Source organism: Diaporthe citri (assembly GCF_014595645.1).
Source record: "Diaporthe citri strain NFHF-8-4 chromosome Unknown scaffold_9, whole genome shotgun sequence".
In the NCBI taxonomy this organism is placed as follows: domain Eukaryota; kingdom Fungi; phylum Ascomycota; class Sordariomycetes; order Diaporthales; family Diaporthaceae; genus Diaporthe; species Diaporthe citri.
This window is the reverse complement of record NW_025064854.1, coordinates 2,233,181-2,254,156: the sequence shown is the minus strand read 5'-3', so window position 1 is coordinate 2,254,156 and position 20,976 is coordinate 2,233,181.

Genomic DNA, 20,976 nt, shown 5'->3' with positions numbered 1-20,976 from the left:
TCTACAAGTTAATATACCTTTTATTTTTATAGCTAATTATATATCTTATAAACTTGCTGCATCCTTTTTATATATAGAATTCTTAATTATTATTAAATTATTATGCTATTAAGCCTTTATAAGTTAATTTATATAATAATAATATCTTTTATTTATTTTTAAATAAGGTTAATTATATTTATTATTTAATCCTTTTTCATTATTTATTAAATAGCTAACATAATAATTAATTTAAGGTATTTATTAATTTTCTTATAATTATTATGCTTAAAGTAAATATAATGTAAAGTTGTTATATTTAAGGTTATTATATAATTATATATTTATTACAATGCTTGCCTATAGATGTAAGGATTAATAATTTACCTTAAATAAGATTATATATTAATAGCTATTAAGATAAGTACTTGCAAAGCCTTTTTAACTAGTTAATTTGCTTTATTTACCTTATATAGTAAATGGCTTTGTAAAATTCTTTATATCGCTAAGTTATTAATTGCTTAATTATAATATAAGTTTATCTTGCCTTTAATAAATTGCTAATAGTTTAAGATATTAATATTTATAAAAGTATTTATTAAGCTAATAAAGTTTATTAATGCTTTTATGCATTTTAATTTACTATATAATTATAAGGCATTTATTTTTACTATAATATTATTAATTTAAAGATATTTATTCCTAAAGCTGCATTAAATAACCGCTCCTTACGCTTAGCTTGCAAGTTATTGGTTAGGGTTTAAATGCTTACCTAAAATTATTAAAATTACTTATTTCTTTATTTAGCTAGTTATATGCTAGCTAATTAATGCTTAATTATTAATAAGGCAACTTAAGTTATTAATAAAGCATTTTATTATAACTTTTATAGGGAAAGCGTTTTTTACAATTATTTATTAACTAATTATTAGGTTATTGCGTTTATTTACTATTAATACCAACTTATTGTTTAAGAGGTAGGCCATATCTTAATTATTAATTGCATTTTGCATTAATGCTTAAAGATATGGATTTGCTTAAGTTAATATACCTAGCAGCATAATATAAAGAAAGTGGGAAGGGATTAATTGCTTTGCTTATAGCCCTTTATTTCTTTATAAGTTGATAATGCGTTAAATAGGCTGCATTAGCAGCTATATATAAAATGCAATTATATTTAAGAGCATGATAATATAAGTATGCATAGTTTAGTTTAATTCCGCTGGCATTTATTTAATTATGAATATATATTGTGCATAAATGTATTTATTAAATAGGTTTGCTTATATATCTTTATTATTAAGGTTATAAGTAAAATAATAAAGGATTAAGCGTTTTCTTCTTATTATCTTTGCAATTATCCATTTAGCAAGGTTAAAAGATTTAAGATATAAAAGCTATTATTTTAAATATTAGCTAGTTTATAATAATATAAATTGCATTTAATTTAGGTTTATTATAAACGGCAAACTTAATTTTCTTATAGTATATTATTAACGCTTATATATGCTTTTAATTATATTATTTAATCTTTAACTTTGCTTAGTTAGCATATAAAGGTAAAGCTTAATTTAGGATTAGCTTTCTTAGTTTTAAAATAGTTGTAATAAGGTTTGCAGGGTTATTTGATTTACTTTGTTTATTTAACGCCAAGGCGTTTAAGTATTGAAAACCTTATTCTAGGGCTCCTTTCTTGCAGTATTGCTTAATAGCTGCGCTTATTGCTATTTTAAGGTATGCTTTCCTTAAATATAGTAAGCTTATTAAGCAATTTAACTTAAGAGCTGCTTAAATTCTGCCCTTACTTATCTTAATAATTTATTTTCTTAAATATCCCTTTATTTTAATTATATTTTTATTATATATTTTTTAATCTTAATAATTTAATCCTTAATTATCCTTAAGACTTATAGGCATGCTATTATACCTTATCCAGGCCTTATACCTCTTTAATATCCGCGATTCCTTTTATTATTAAATGCTAATTAAACCATTATTTTTAGCTTTATTTCCTTAAAAATTTAAATTTTATTAATAATACTTAATATTATGCTTAGCTAATTAAAGTACATTACCTTAAATTTTAAGGTTTAGTATTTTAAGTTACAGCTTAATAATGTTAATGCATTATATATTTAGTTTACTTTAAAAAATAATATAGTATTGCTTTAATAAATTAGATTTGCATTTTAATTAGCCCTCTTAATATATATATAAATAATAATAGCCGGAATTATTCTACCTTACTTTTTAATAATTAGGTATCTTTTTAAGGTTTTATTATTAATAATTGCATTTTAAATAGCATAAACTGCATAAAGTGCTTGCTTAAAAGTATTATTTATAATTATTATATTTTGGGAAAAAAAGGCCTTTAAAAGGCAAAGCACCGCTTATTTCCTTAAGCTTGCTTTAATATGGTACTTTGGAGGTATTTCATTTTAATTTACCATTATATTTTTTGCCCTTTTAATAAAGGTTCTTATATCTTTAATTAATTAAATAAAAAAAAGGGGGGGTTGTAATTTAAGCTAACTGCTTATATAGGATGAATTATTTATATTTTTATATTAATTATATTAATTTCTTAGTTATAAATACGCGGTTTTGCTTTATAGGTTAATATATTATATTATTAAATGTATAATGCTAAACTTAGGATGATATATTTATTATAGTTATAAATAATATTAATAGGTTATAAATATTGCCTTTAAGTACCTTGATTAATACTACTTTTGCTTTTAAATTAGCTTAGCGATTTTAATTCTTAAATATATGCTTTCCATGCATATTCTCCCAGCTTAATCTTAATATATTTCCTTTTTGCTTACCTTATTTACATAGCTTTTATTAACTATATGTTATACCTCTTTGCCTTAAATAATAATTAATCTTAAGTTAATATCTTTAGCTTTCCTTTCTTAAGACTTATTAACTTTTTCCATCCTTATTAATTAATTTAGCTAATTAAGCTTTATACTTATAAATCTCTTTAAGCTTATTTAATATAGCTTTAAGTTTTTAATATAAACCTTTTAACTTATTATTTTAAGGCTTAAGTTAATTATTATATATATAATGCATAATATTCTTGTAATAACCTTTTAAAAGCTAATTTATTTTAGCTTAAATGCTTTAACTTATTACTTTTTATTTAGTTATAGCCGCTATTTTATATAATAATTCCTTATTTTAAAGTTTCTTTCTTTAAATACTTTTTCTTAAACTAATTATTTTACTTTTAATAAATAGGTAATATTTAATATGCGGTTTATTATACTTTAAATTAATTATTTATAATATTTTTCCTTACCCTTTTACCTTGCTTTTATTATAGCGGCCTTTAATTACCCCTTATTTAACCTTTTATTATAAATAGCTAGGGCTGCTTCTTAAATGCATTGCTCCTTAGCCTTTATTATAAGTTCCCTTAATATTAAGCTTAGCCTTAATAGCCATTTTAATATAACTTTTTTAAGTAAGTATTAAGTGCCTTTTATAAGCTTAATATTTATACTTATAATAATTTTTAGCATGGCATTAAGCTATTTATTTAAGTCTTTATAATTATATTCTTAAGCTTACTTTTTTAAACCTTGCTTTATTATTTTAATTATTATTTTTGCTTTTTTTATTAATGCTAAGTAATATATTAAGCTAAAAAAAACTTATATTCCTTATTTTTAAAAGAAATAACCTACTTTTTTTTAATTAAAAGTATCTTGCATTATTTAAATAAACTTATTAAGGGAAATTAAAAATTTTAATACTTTAAACTTAACTATGCTTTATAACTTTTATTATTAGCTTTAATATTATAATAGTTAAAATAAACCTTATTATATAATTTACTTTTATATAAATAGCAAAACTTTTATTATATTAAAAACAAGCTACCTAAATAATAAGGAATAAATTCTGCTAAACCCTCTTAAGGGTAACTTAAAAAGGAGCTTTAACGTAATAAAAAGAAAAGATAAGAATAAAAGGAAACTAAAAAAAGAAAAAAAATAAATATTTTAAAAATTCTTAAAAATAAAAAAAGCTTAATTAAAGCACTAAATATATATAAAAAGAAAAAAGTTAATTTCTTAAAAAAATATTTAAAATAAGTATAAAAGCTAGCTTTTTATAACTAGCCAGAATTTAATATAATATTATTTCTTATATAATTCCCTATACCCGTTAATATATCCCTCTTTAAGTACTTTATAATAAGTATTATAAAAACTATTAAAATAAAACTTTACTATCTTTAATTAAGTTTATAAGTTTTAAAATTTACCTTATTATAATCTTAATTACTATTATTATTTTTAATTCCTTGCTTACTTATTTCATTATAGCTTTTATTCTTTTATAAAAGCTTTAAATATTCTTAAAACTTATTTAATAGCATATTTATTAATTATATTCTTTTAATTATTAAAGTTTATTTTAATAATTAACATTAATATAGCTATTAAAGATTTAAATACCTTTATAAAATAAAAAGCAAATTTATTTTTCCTTTTAATTATTACATTAAATATAATATATTAGCTTAATTAACTTCCACTTTTACATCTTGTAAAGCTTTCGTTTTTACTTTTACTTTTTATAGTACTTTCACTTTTAATATTTATACCCTGCATTTAATTATTTAATTAACTTATTTACAAGCCTTTTAAATTATCCCTAAGTAAACTTTATTGCTATTTTAATTATTTTAAATTAATTAACATGCTTTAAGTTTTATTTATATTTATTATTAAAATAAATAAGCAAAAAAGATTCTTATATATATTAAAGTAAATATTCCTTATTAACTTTAAAATATTTTATAATGCAATGCTTAAGCTAAAAGTTTATTTAATTAAAGTTATACTTAATTAATTTTAAACTATTTAAAAATTTATACTTTATTATATATTAAATATTTAAAATTAAATTATTAAATTAATTTATATTAAAGGTATTATTTCCCTTATGCCTTTCTTATAACTAACAGCAATCTTAATATATTATAATTTAAATAGCTATTGCTAAATAATATTCCTTTATAATAAAAGCTTACTTCTTACTTTAATTACTTTTATGCCATTAATCTTAATAAAGAAAATTAATATAAATATTTAAATAGCTTTATTAATTTCATTAAGCTTTAATTAAATAGCAAATATTTAAATAATAATATTAATAATAGCTTTAAGCATTTTATAATATATAATTTTAATTAAAAAAACCTTAGCTTAATTTTATACTTTTTAATTATTCTTTCCTTAATTCTCCTTAAAATAATTTTTAATAAACTTAATAATATGCTATTTATAAAATACTTTATTAATTTATCTTAATCTTAATGTAAACTCTTTATTAAAATCTTATATTTTATTTTTTAAGGTAATTATTAAATATTTATAAATAAGCGCTTTAACATTCTTATTTATTTTATTCTTTCTATTTCTTAATATAAAATTATTTCATAATAAGTAATAATTCTTTATTTTATTAAAAATTATTATTATTTAATAATTAAATATATAAATAGGTATAATAATAAATTTATAATCTTTTATTAATTTATGCTATTAATATTTCTTAAATAAGGTATAATTATAATATAAAAATTCTTTAAGCAAAAATATAATATTTTAAAAGTTAAAAAGCTATTAAGTTATAAAGGCTATAATATATTAAGTTTTTAATTTTTTATATTTATAAAGCATTCTTTTTATATTAAAGAAATTAAAAATAAAAAAGGCTTAATATTATTTTATTAAATTTATTAACTTAGCTAATTTTCTTAGCTTAAAATAAAAATTAATACTTAAAAAATATTTTTATATTATCTTTATAAGCTTATTATTAAATACTATTTATTTTATATTAAAGAATAATAATTAATTAAAAGTTTAAAATTATTAAATATTATTTAAGTAAACTTTATTTATAATAATTCTTATTTTAAAAGGATCTTTAAAAAAGTTAATATTTACTTCTTAAGTAAAGTTTTATTAATTTTAAATATTTATAATATTTAAAAATTATAATGCTTTATTAAGTAAATCTTTAAAGTTATTAAAATAAAGAAATTTTAAAATTATTAATATTAAATTATTCTTTCTTAAATTAATAAACTTAATTATTAAAATTAAGATATTAAGATTTTAAAGTATTTTATAACATAAGGGTAATTAAAAGTACTTTTTTACCTTATTTTTTTTTAAAAAATATCTTAACTTTTAATTATAAAAAAAAAGGTAAAGAAAATAAATAATAAAATAAAGAGTAAGTAATAAAAGTTAAATAATAAAAAGGAAAGATATAATAATAAAAAAAGCCTTATATCTTTAAGAATTATTATATAAGTAATTAAGATAAAAAGAATTAAAAATAAAAAAGAAATATAATTAATATTTAGCTATAGCTTAAAATAGCTTTTATAAATAATTATTACTTATTCTTAAATAAAAATTAAATAAAGAAAAAAATTAATATATTAAAAGCGCATTATTATTAAAATAGCTAAATAATAGCTAACCTTTAATTTTTAATTAATAATAATATAAAGATAAGAAAAAAAAGAAAAAGAAAAAGAAAGGAAAAGGGCTTAGCTATAAATAAATAGGTATAATAATATATATAAGCTAAAATAGTAAAAACTAATAACTTATTACCCTTAAGTTAAATAATTACATTAATTAAAAAAAAGAAATAATAAAAAAGCTTATAAGTTATTATTAAAAGTTATTAATTTATTATTTTATTAATAATTAAAGTAAAAGGGTATATAATTTTTTATTTTTCTTAAATAATAATTAATTATAAAGTACTCCCCTTTTAATTTATAAGTTTATTAAATATAAATTAAAATAAATTACTTAATTAAAATTCCTTTATAATAAAAAGATAAATAACTTTTTTATAAATAAGGAATTAAAAATAAGTAACTCTTTTTTAATAATAAATTAACCTTAATTAAAAGTAAAGTAATAAATCATTTCTTTTAATAATAAGGTAGCTTATTATTAGCATTACTTACCTTCTTTTATTATAGCAACTTTATATATATAAATTTCCTTTCTTTCTTTAAATTTTTTCTTTCTTCTTTTTTTTCTTAATATCCTCTTAACTTTAATTAGCCTTTAAATTAAATTAAAATTAAAATAAAATACCATAATCCTCTTATTTTTAAATATCTTTTTATAATAGCATTTTTATTATTAAATCTTTTTTAATTAAAGTTAAGAAATTTAATATAAAAGGATTTCCCTTCCCCTTTTTAAGCTATTTATTATAACTTATAAATTAAGCAAATCTTAATTAAGGGTATTTATACCTTCTTTAAGCTAAAAGGCATTTTTAATAAAAATTAATTTATTAAAACTATCCTTTATAATGCTTTTATAAAAAGCATTTATATATATAAGATTATTAATATTAAATAAAATTAATACCTTGCCTAATAACTTACCAATCTTACTTTTAAAAAAATAATTAAGGAATTATTTAATAAATTTCTTAATAAGCTATAAAAAAAATAGTTTTTAAATAATATTAAAAATTTAATTAAAAGCTATATAAATATTATTATTATTAAAAAAAGTAATAAAGCTTTTTATAAAAAGTATATAATAATAATATATAATTATTTTAATTATTACTATTAAGTAGCTTTACTTATAACCTTTTATAATTATTAAAATACTTTCTTTTATAAATATTACTTAAAGTATATAAATTATAACTTTTCCTTAATTATAAATAAAAACATCTTTATTATAATCCCTTTTTTTAATTATTACTTTTTATATAATTTTCATAATAATACTTATATTAATTATATTTATTATATTAAGAAATTTAATTATATTTTTAATAAATATAATAATATAAAGAAAGTATAAGAAGTTATAATAGCTAAGTAAATAAAGTTTAAGGGTATGCTTAGCTTTATAATTATTATTAATAAAATAGCATAGCTTAAAAAAATAATTAACTTTAATATTATTTAAAATAAAAAGGCTAATATTATTTAAAGTTAATAATTATAACCTTATAATATAAAATTCCTATTATATTAATTATAAAAGTAAGCTTTTAATAAGGTATAAATAGTAATTAAGGTAAAAGGAAAAAAGGAAAAGTAAATTAAGTTATTAAAAAAAAAAGAAAGTTTTTAATTTTAATAAGAAAATAATAAATAAGTATATAATAAATTTTATAATGCATTTTTTAAAAATACAATATTTTATATTTAAACCCAAGGCTAAATTTAATTAAGTAAATAAATATATATATAAAAAAAAAAGAAATTCTATATTATAATAAATATATATATATATATATGCAAGAAAAAACAACCTCCCCCCCTAAACAAATACCTAAGCTAAGATTTAAAAATATTGCTAAGCTAATTATATTAAGAATATTAAAAGTTATTTAATTAAAGCAAAAAAATATTAATAAACTATAAAGGCTTATTTCCTAAGTTCCTTTATTTTATATATAAGTATATTATAAGTTTAGCATTTTAAATATTAAAATTTAAAGAATTTAATAAGTTTAAAATTATAAATAATTAATATACTTAAATAATAAATAAAGATATATTTAATTAATCTTAATTATAATTAAAGTTAAGGTTATTTAAGATAAGGTTAAATAAATTAAAATCCACTAAAATATTTAAAAAGAGGTTATTATTTATAATACTTATAAAGTTAATTTCCTAAAGCAAATAAGATTTAAGTTTCTATATCTTAAAATAATTAATAAATCTTTTTAATTATTTTAATAAAAATATACTTAAAAAGTAAATATTATTAAGTATTTAAAGTTTATAAACATTATTATAATAAATCTTATAAATAATAAAAGAATTAAATTAATAATAAGTTAGTTTTTAAAATAAGGAATAATTAACTTTCCTTTACTTATTAATAAGCAAAATTAAATTATTCTTTTTTAAAGGAATAAATTAAGAGAAATTATAATATATATCTTATTATATAGCTTTCTTCCTATAATTTAAAACTAATTTAATTACTACCTTTATATCCTATAAAAGATTAAGAAATAATTAAAGCTAAGAATTAAAAGCATTTTAAGTAAATATATTTAAAGTTTAGGTTTAAATATATTATATAAAAATAATAATTTTAATTAAAATAATTAATTTAAAGCTATAAAAAAGATAAAAGGAATTTTTTTTATAAAATTTCCTAAGTAAAATTTAATTAATAAAAAAGGTATAAAATAAAATTTATACCTAGCCTTTAATTTCTTTATTAAGCATTTTTCTAATAATAATAATAATAATAAAGTATTTATATTTAATAATATTATTAATATAAGAGTTATATGCTAAGATTATAATCTTTTTAACTTTAATTATTAAGAAATATTAAGTAAATTAACTTATATTTTCTTATCCCTTATTTATTACTATTTTTATTAAAAGCCCTTATTTAAGATAGAATTTTTAAATAAAGAACTTTTTAATACTTTTTAAATTAGCTACTTTAAAAAGCATAGCTTTAATTTATTTTATTAAGTTATATTATCCTTTAATTAACTTATTATATTCTTAATTAAAAGGTAAATATTAAATATTAATATAAATCTTAATAAATAATTAATTTAATATAATTAAAATAATTTTATTATTATAAATTTAAGTATTTTATTTATTATAATAAAAATAGCTAGTAATAGCTTTTTTAATATTAATATATATTCTTTTTTAATAATATATAGCTTAAATTTAAAAATAAGTAATATTTCTTTTATAATATTTAAAAAGAGCATAGCAATTCTTAATAATCTTTTATTTTTAATTAAAATTATTAATAACTTATTATTATAGCAAATCCTTTTTAAATTATCTTTAAAGAGTTCCTTTATAAATAAAAAAATAATAAGCCTTTTTATAAAAAAATAATTATTATTATAATATTAAGTTTTTAAAATAAGTTTTATAATAAAAATATTAAGTAATCTTAAATAATTTTTTTAATTAAAAATAATTATTAAGTAATAATAGTTTTTAATTAAATAATTAAGGTTAAAATAATTAATTAAAAAAAGCATTATATTAATTTTTAATATCTTTTTTAAATTTATAATTTACCTTATTTAATAATCTTAATAGCTTTTTAAAAAGTATATTTATAATAATATTTTTAAAACCTTTAATATAATAAATAGTAAAATTATATATCTTAATTATAACTAGCTATCTTATAATATAAGCACTTAATATATTTAAGGTAAATCCCTTTAATTATTAAATTAAGATATTTAAATTTATCTTTAAAATAAAGTAAATGCTATAAATATAAAAGTATAAGCGCTTAATTATATATAAAATAGCTTTGCATTTTTATTTTATTATATTATATAACTTTTTAGCTTTTATTTAAGTATTACTCTTATATTAAATTAAGTATTATAATTTATTTTTAATTTATATAAGGCATGCACTTTATTTTTTAAAACTTATATTTATTATAAAAATAATTTTATTATTAAAATAATTAATATTAATTAAATATAGCTTTAAAGTAATTATAGCTTTAAAAGTATTTATAGCTTTTTAATAATTTAAAATTTATTAATAAAGTATACTTTTTTTTAAAAAGTTAAATAATAGCTTAGTAATAATCTTATAAAAAGGCATTTATATTTTATAAAAGTTTAATAAGCTTAAAAAGAATTTAAGCTTAATTATATTTTTATAAGTATTTTATTTATTAATTTTAATAATCTTTTTATTTAATAAAAATTAATTAAGTATTTTATAAATATAATTAATAATATTAGCTTATTATTTATATTATTTTAATTTAATAATATTAATTACTTTTTTAATTAACTTAAAATTATAAAGAATATTATTAAGATTTTTAATATATTTAGCTATATATTTTTAAACTCTTAATAAAGTAAATATTTCTTTATTTTTATAATTTATTTTTAAACTTTTAATTATAATATTATTAAAAAAGAATTTATATATTATAAGAATTAAGTTATAAAAAATTTAAACTATATATTATATAAATTAAGTAATAAAATTTATAGCTTTTATAAATAAGCTATATTTTTAAAATAATTTAATTAAAATAAAAAAGGTTATAATATCTTAGCTTTTCTTATTTAATTTAATTTAATTATATTTTAAGAAAAAGTTAAAAAGGGATAATATTTTATATATTATAAACTTTTTAATAAATTTATTTATTAATAATAAGATAAAGATATTTTTAATTATAACTTTATTAATTTTTAAAATATTATTAATAAATTAATAATTAAAGTTTTTTTTTTATAAAAAATTATTAATTCTTATAAGTAATATAAGATTTTTTAATAACTTTATTAATTTATTAATTTTTAAGCATTTTAATAATTATTTTTTTTAAAATTCTTAAAAGCTAAATTATCTTTACTTAATATACTTTATAAGAAATTATTTAAATAAATTATAATAACGCTATATTAATATTAATTTAAGCAATATAAAATTAATCTTATATTAAAGATTTCTCTTAATTAAAAAGTAAATAAATAAATATTTCTTTTTTTTACTTTAAAAAGAAGTTATAGTTTTTTTATAAAAAAGCATTTAATTAATTAAGCATTAATTTTAATCCCTTAATAATTAAAGAAAACTTAAGTTAAATTTAGGTATTATATTTACTTTTATAATTCTTATTTATAATTAATTTCACTCCTTTTTTATAAGCAAGTTTTTAATTAATTATACTTTTAAGAATAATATTATTAAAAGAATAATTATTTATAAAATAAACTTTAATACTTATTTACTTATAAAGAGTTTTAATTAAAGGTTAAATAATTTTATTAATTAATTTAATAATAATTAAAATAAAAGAAATCTTATTAATTTATTTTTTAATATATATAGCTTTTTTTTATAAATAAGCATTATAAATATAAATTAATATTTATTAACTTTCCTTTTTAACTTAATAAATCTTTTAAATCTTAGCTTAAAAGTCTTTTATAAATATAAAAATTAAACTTTTTATATCTTTATTTAAAAAGATATTTAAAACTTTTTTATTTTTTTTTATTTTAATATTAAGATAAGTTAATATAATTAATATATTAATTAATATTAAGCTTTAATTAAGGCTTAAAGAAAGTAAAAAAATACTTTTAAAAGTTAATAAATATTTTTAAGAAATTTAAGCTTTCTTAAGTAAAGCTACTTTAAAGAGCTTTTAATTTTTTTATTTTAAATTATATATTATCTTAATATTGCTAAAAATAAAATAAGTATAAAAATATTCCTTTAATTATTTAAATATTAAGTTTATATTTAAGAAAAAAAGCATTTTTAAAAAGATATAATATAAGGTATTAAGGGTTTTATTATTAATAATAAAGAATATAGCTTTAATTTTATTTAAATTAATATAAATTTACTTTTTTATAACTTTAATTAAAAATAAAGAATCTTTATTATATATTATTAAGTTTATATTATTAAATAAAGTATATAAAAGTTTATTATATTTATAATATAATAAAAATAAAAAATTTATTTTAGCTTTAATATTTAAAAAAGTAAGTTATAAAAAATAATTATTTATTTTTATATAAATTATTAAATAAGCTAAATTAAAATATTTTTAATTAATTATATTTATAATAAATATAATAATAAAGTTAACTTAATATTAAATAATTTATAATAAATTAATTAAAGTATTAATTTTAATATTATTTTTTAAGAAAGTAATTATATTAACTTTAAAAAATAGGTTTTTAATATAATTTTTAAGATATATTAACTTAAAAAATACCTTTAATAAGGTATATATTTTAAATTATATTACTAATAAATACTTAATTAAAATTAAATTAATATTATTAAGCATTAAAATGTTTATAATATTTATTTTAATAATTATAATTAAAATTACTTAAGCTGCTTTTTTTTTAAGTAATAAGGGTTATATAATATGCTTTTTTAATTTTAAGTTTATTATATTTATTAAGCTTATTTTTATTATAAGAAACTTAGCGTTTTTTTTTTAAATTTAATCTTAATTAATAAATAGATTTTTCTTTTTTTTTATTTTCTTTCTATCCTTTAGCTATAACTTATTATTAATAATTTAAAATTAATTATTTTTTATTTTTTTAAAATTTTTAAGTTAAATATAATTAACCTTTATAATTCTTATAACTTTATTTTAATCTTTAATATTTTTAGCTATATACTTTTTTTTAATTATAATAATATTTATTTAAGAAAGCTTATTATTGCTTATAATTATAAGCTCTTTCTTAATATAAATTATATAATTTATAAATTTATAATTATTAAGATTAAGCTAACTTTCTTTTAATTATTAAGCTTTTAAATTACTTTTAAGGCTTTTAATAAAGCCTTTCTTTTAAATAAAGGATTTATTTTAATAAGCTTATAATATTTAATTATATAAGGTAAATTAAACTTTTCTTTCTTAAATAAAAACTTTAATTAATTATAAATATATTTTTTTAAATTATAGCTATTTTAATTATAATATAATTAAATATAAATAAAATTTAAATATTTTAAAAGGCTAGCTTAAGTATTTTTAAATAAATTAAAGAATATTAATAATTTCTTTAGCTTAAAAATTATTAATAAGCTATTTAAAGAAAATTACTTAAGCTTATTATATTAATATATATTATAATTTTAAGAAATATAATTATAATAAACTTTAAATAATTTATTTTTTTTAAAAAAAAGCATTAAAATTATAACTTATATCTTATTATTATTAAAATTACTTTAATTAAGTTTTATTAAAGGCTATTAAATAAAATTTATAACCCTTAGCTTAATTATTTTAAAATTATTTTATTATTTATTATAAAAAAAAGCTTTAATATCTTATTAAAATAATTTAAATTTATCTTTAAACTTAATTAAATTAAATTTTAATTTTATAAACTTTTTAATAAATTTATTTATATTTTATAAATTTTAATTATATTTTTTAATAATATTAATATAATTAAATTTAAATAAAAATTATTAAGCTTATAAGTTTTTATTTTAAAAATAATTTAAAAAATTAAAATTATTTTAGCTTTTTTAAAGAAAATTTAGCCTTTTTAAATTAAATAAATTTTAATTAAAATTATTTTATATAAATAAATATTTATTTTATTTAAAATATTTAAGTTTTTAATTAATAACTTTTAATAAGGTATATTTAAAATTTAGCTAAAAAATATTTCTTATTAATTTATAAATAATTTCTTTCTTTATTAGCTATTTTTTTAAATATAATAAAAGCATTTTATAAAAGAATTAAGTTATAATAAAAAAAATATTATTTATATTATTAAGTTTTTAATTATATTTTACAATTTTTCTTTTTTATGCTTTTAAGTTATTATAAGAGTTATTATAAATAATATTTTTAATAATTATAATTAAATTTATATAATAAGTTTAATTATTAAATTTATAAAAGGTAAAAAGCTTTTTTTTTTAATCTTTTTAAATAAATTATTTAGTAATAATACTTTTAATTATTTTTATTAAATTTAAAGTAATATAATATTACTTAAATAATTTTAAGATTTAATTATTTAAATAAAAGAATTAATAAATAATAATTTTAAAGCTATTTAAAATCTTAATAATATTAATTTTATTAAACTTTAAGATATTTAAATTATAAATTATAAATAAAGCTATTTATAATAAAATTATTATATTAATAAAAAGTAAAACTTTTAAAATATTAATTTAAGTTCTTAACTTATTATTAATAATAAATTATAAGGTTTAATTAAAGTAAGGCTAATATTTTAATTAATAATAAGTAAAATTAAATTTTTTTTTTCCTTTAATAAGTTTTTTAAAATTCCTTTTTTAGCTTTAAGTAAAAAAAAATAAATAATTTTTAAAGTTTAAAGATATTTTTAAAATAAAAATAAGTTTAAAAGGACTTTAAACTTAAAAGTATAGCATATATATTATAATAATTCTTATTAAAATAATAATAAAATAAAGAAACTTAAAAATAGCAATATTTTTAATTAAAGCAATTACTTTTAAGAAATTTATTTTTAATATTATTATAAAATATTTAAATTAAAGTTTAAAAGATAAAGATATTAATAAATATAATAAATAAAATAAACTTAATAAAAGAATATTTTATTAAAAAATAAAAATTATAAGGCTATAATAAAAAAAGCCCCTTAAATTTATATTTAATGCCTTATTTATTAATATTATATTAAACTTTTAATAAATTAAATTTAAGTTTAATTAAAGTTTAAATAAAATTATATTTTAAGTTTAAACTTTTTATATAATTTAATTAATATAAAAATATATAATATAATGCTATTTATTAAACTTATAAGTAAGTAAGGTAAGTATTTTAATTTTATATTATAACTTTCTTTACTTTAAACTTAAGGTTATAATAATAATAATAAATATTAATTAAGAATTTAAAGTATTTTTAATTAATATTAAGTAATATTTATAAAGTTTAAATTTATTATTTTAATCTTAAATTTATATTATTATTATATTTTAAGTATAATTTTTAATAAAAAACTTAAAATAAATTTAAAGCTTAATAATATATTAATATAAAATTAAGATAATATTTTATTTAAATATTAAAAGTATAAAAGATATTTTAAGATTAAAAAATAATCTTAAGGTATTTATAATATTATTATAAGTTTAATTATACTTAACTTTTTTTTATAATAAGTTAAAGATAAATATAAGCTTTAATTAAAGCTTTAAGTTAAAATATAAAATAATTTAATAATATTTAATATAAAAATAAAAAAAAAAGAAAATTAATAAATAATTAACTTATAGCTAACTTTTTATTTTTCTTATTATTAATTAAAAATGTATAAAATTAAAATTAACCTAAGCTAAATTATTAATAAAAATAAGCTACTTAAATAATAAAGAATAAGTTTTGCTAAACCCTCTTAAGGATAACTTAAGAAGGAGCTTTAACGTAATAAAAAGAAAAGATAAAAATAAAAGGAAATTAAAGAAAGGGAAAAAATAAATATTTTAAAAATTCTTAAAAATAAGAAAAGCTTAATTAAAGCATTAAATATATATAAAAAGAAAAGAATTAATTTCTTAAAAGAATGTTTAAAATAAGCATAAAAGCTAGCTTTTTATAGTTAGCCGGAATTCAGCGCAATATTATTTCTTACGTAATTCCCTATACCCGCCAACAATATCCTAATAAATGCACTTTTTTAAAGTAATTTATGCTTTATTAAGTTTCATGGCTGCAATGCTATAATTAAGATAAGGTTTACTTTAAGGGGAACTTATATGTTAACCGCAATGCAAGTTTAATAGTTTGCAATATAAGCCTTAATATCTATGCTTTTAATTAGCTATTACATTTTATCTTGCAATTAATATAGCATTAATAAGGCTATATAATAGCTATAAATTTTATAGGCTTATTGCAAAGCAGTTAATATTTCTTTTTTTAAAATATATAATGCATATAAGCTATATTCCTTATAATATTATAGCACCTTATATTTAACTTAATATTTAATAATATGCATTGCAATTAATTATTACTTAAATAGGGCCTTATTTTTAAGGGCTCTCCTTTCTTTAATTAAGAATTAAATTATTGCTTTATATTAATTTAATATAGCATATTTCTTGCTTATCTTAAGTCTTTATTTTAATATTAATAAGCTAATTATTAAGTAGGGTAATAAGTTTCCTTTTAATCCGTGAATAGGCATAGCGGCGATTATAATTTTATTGCTATCTTATTGCTATAACATTATCTTTGCTAATGCCTTATTTACGGCATTTATTAACTTCCCCATTAATTTAAAGAGTTTATTTATAATTTAAATTACTTTTAATAAATTCAGCTTGTGTATTACGTAAATATTAAATGCCCTTAATATATTTAATTATAAGGCTATCTTCTTAATTAAGGTACCCTTAACTCTTAAAGTAAAAATTATATTTAAATAATTTATATATATTATTATAGGGTAGATAGAGGGGAGAATATATTGCTATAATTCCAAGAGGGCTTTCACCACCCTTAATGTTTCCCTTTTATTAATTAAGTAGCGGGTTTTTATATCTTTTAATTTAAAAGAGATTGTTATGGGCTAGCCTTGGGTTATTTGCCGTAAGGTATTTAAATGGGGTTTATATTTAAAGTGCAAAGGAAAAGGTTTATTCCCTATTTATATTTGCGTTAAAGCCTATTCTTATAAGGCTAAAGCTCATTAATTAATTATAATAAGCAAAGCCTAAATCATAATATATCTTTCTTTTCTAAGTCTTTATAGCGGGCTTTAAAGGGCAGCTATATAATAAAAAATAAAGAACATTATAATTTAATTATAAATTAAATATTATTTTTTACTTAGCTATTTAATTATACCTTAACGCCTTTTAATTATGCTAAAGGCTTAACTTATTATTTATAATTAATATATCTTAGCCCTTATAATTTAATATATTAATTAAAGTAAGTTAATAAAAAATAATTATTTAAGCATAAATTAGCGGCTAAATTAATAGCATTTTTATAATCCTTTAATGCAAGCTTTTTATATAAGCTTCCTTACTTAAAACCTTAAAACTATAGATTTATTATATAATTTATAATTAATTAACGCTTAATTATAAGCAATTTACTTTATTAATGGAAATTTCTTAAATTTTAAGCATTCCTATAAAGCTAAATTAACTAGCATATAGCTAATCTACTTTAAGTTTAAGCCAGCATTAAGCTAATATTGCTTTTAAGCCTTACTTTATAAAAAAAGTTTTACGCCCCCTTAAATAAACTCCTTTTTCTCGCTAGCTTTAATTAATAAAAGCTATACCCTTATTTTCTTATAGCGATTAAAATAATTGCGCTTATAATAGCTAAGTTAGCTATATGTAAAATACTTAACTTTATTTATTAAAATTGCTATAATATTAATATTTATTGCATTATTATTTTAGGGTTAAGTATTATCCTCCCTTATTATAATACTAAAAACGCCCTTATATTATTATAAAATAAAGCAAAAGGCTTTAAATATATTTAGCTACTTTTTATAATTAAGCTAAGCTTTTGCTATAAAGGTTAAGCTATTAGCTATTAATAGTATTTTATATTTATTTAGCTAACTTTAAGCTTTTATTATATAAGTTAATTAATTAAATTAAGTAAGAAATTTTACCATTCTCTTTTTATGGCGTTGCTATAATGCAATTAAGTTAAGCCCGGCATGCCTTTGCTTAAAAGGGTTTTTAAGCGTAAGGCGAACCTTTTTTAAAAAGCTTTTTAGCTACCCCTTAAATATCTTGATAAAATTAATATAAAGTAAAAATTAATTATAAAAAGTTTTTAGTTAATTAAATATATAAAAGAAATTAAGCCCCTTTAGCGTTAATTACCTTTCCATTTATTGCAAACTTAGCCTTTATCTTTATTAGTTAAGTTGCTAAGTATTTTTAAAATAAGAGTTTTTTTAAATAAGAAAGGGCTTAATAAGCTGCCATTATTCTTTTTAAGTTTCGTTATATTAGGTTTTATATAATTATACTATGAGTTTATAATATAAAAGGACTTTAAATATATATTATAGGCTAGCCTTGGGTTATTTATTATAAAGTATTTAAATGGGGTTTATATTTAAAGTGCAGAGAAGAAAATTCACTCCCCGTTTATACCCACGCTAAAGCCTATTCTTATAGGGCTAAAGCCCATTAACTAATCACAATGAGCAAAGCCCAAACCGTAATAGAGATATATATTATAGTCCTTATTTTTTTTATTTAAGAATTTATTATTTAGGTCCTTATAAATATGCTTAATATCTGGAATAAAACCGCCTTAATGGCTATATTAAAAGCATTTAAAGTTAAGTAAAATTATAATAATTTATTTGGCGCCTTATTAATGTTGCTTTATATTACTTAATATATTTCTTGGAATATAAATATATATTTTTTTATTTACTTAAATGGCTTGTCTTTTTACTCCCTTTATTTTAATAAATAGCTTATTAGTATTATCTTATTTACTTGGATTTAAATGGTGGTTTTAAGCATTAATATCTTGGCTGCTTGTTTGGGAATAAGCTTCTTTAGGTAAGGAAGTAAATAAAGGAACTTTTTTAATTGCTTCTTTATTTTGGGATGGTTTTCCTTTTGCGTTTATTAGGTAAATTAATCTTAATGTTTTAATAAAAGTTATAGCGTATTAGTTATTAATTTAAACCTTAGCGCTATAATGCAATTTATAAATATAATGGTTTTTAAAAGTAAGAGATTAATTTTATTAAATAGGGTGTAAGGAAAATAATAATGATAAAGGAAGTTAAATATATTATTAAATGTCTTTATAAATGCAGCGTGGTTATTTATAAAGAGGTTAAATAATATCCGCTATTTTAGGTAATAGCTGATAAATAAAGGGAGGGCTGGTTCCTTAAAACTTTTAATTATAGGCTATTTTCCATATATTACATTTCTTAGGGCATAATATAAATATGGTGTCCTTGCCATCCCTTAAGGTATTTAGTTTATAAATAGTTATTTATTTAGCATTATAAAAGCTGTTTTATACTTATCTTTGGGAGTAATTATAATTCCGTAATATTTATAAGCAATATTGCCTTAATAAAAGATTAAATATTAAGTTTATAGGATATCTTTAAAAATATAGTTGTTAATGGGTTGGCTATTATGGTAATATTATAATATTATTTATTGGATAATAATTAATAATTACTTAAAATATATTCTTTTTTAATGGGAATTAGGTATATGCCGCTTATTTACTTATATTTAGTTAAACCTATTTTACTTTCCTTAGCTTGCTATAAAATTGCTAAGCAAATACTTTTATGTCTTTTATATAACTTAATTATTTAAGTTAATATAGGATTATATTAAGGATAAGATTAATATTATATATAATTAGGTTTATAAGTTAAATATTCTTTAAATAAAAGGTAAAATAACTGCATTAAGTATATGCTAGCTGCTTTACTTGCTATTTCTTTTGGTTATTATTAATAGCCCCCCCTTTTTAAATGTTGATTATTATAAACTATTGATTGATAGTTTTTTAGAGTTTGCAGCTTAACTTTTTTTATTTAGGCCTCTTGCTTATATTTATATTAAGTTAATATTCTTGCATTATTAGTTAATATTGCGTATTTATACTTTTTGTTTAGGATAGCATAGCTATTAAGGCTTATTATTTTAATGCATTGAAATAATATTTATTACCTTTTATTATGCTAAAAATAAATAGGGCTGTATATGTATATTTATATTATATAGCCTTTTTATTGCTTATTATTACTTTAAGGGCTTACTTTAAACTATTAATTTTATTAATTGCTAAAACTATTTATTTTTTATTATCGTGGATATTTATATAATGGACTTTAAATATTATTACTTTGCTATTAAGGTTAGCCATAATGCCTTCTTTAGGGGTGGTTGCTAGTGCATTATATAGCTTTTTATCTTATACCCTTTATTTTATTATTATTCACGCTTGTAATATTTAATTAATAATTATTAAATTATTTCTTATTAAGGGACTTGTTTTAATTATAATAATATATTTATATTTACTCTTTATAATAATTAAAATTATGGTATTAATATTAAAAAATTAAATAATTTTAAAAATGCTGGTTTTCCTTGGCTTAATTATATTTAAAATTTTCCTAAGGATAAAGCTCTTTATTTGTTTTTTAATGGGTTTTTTATTACGGAGGTTAGGTTGCTCTTAAGATATTTTAAGATATTTAATAACTTTACTTAATTTATTAAGCTTAAAAGTATCTTATTCTTTTTATTAATTGCCTTATTGCTTTCTTTAAATATTAATTTTAATAAATACTTATTATTTAATTTACTTTTACTTTAGGATAAGGGGTTGCTTTTAGCGGCAAAGGCCAATGCCTTGCTTA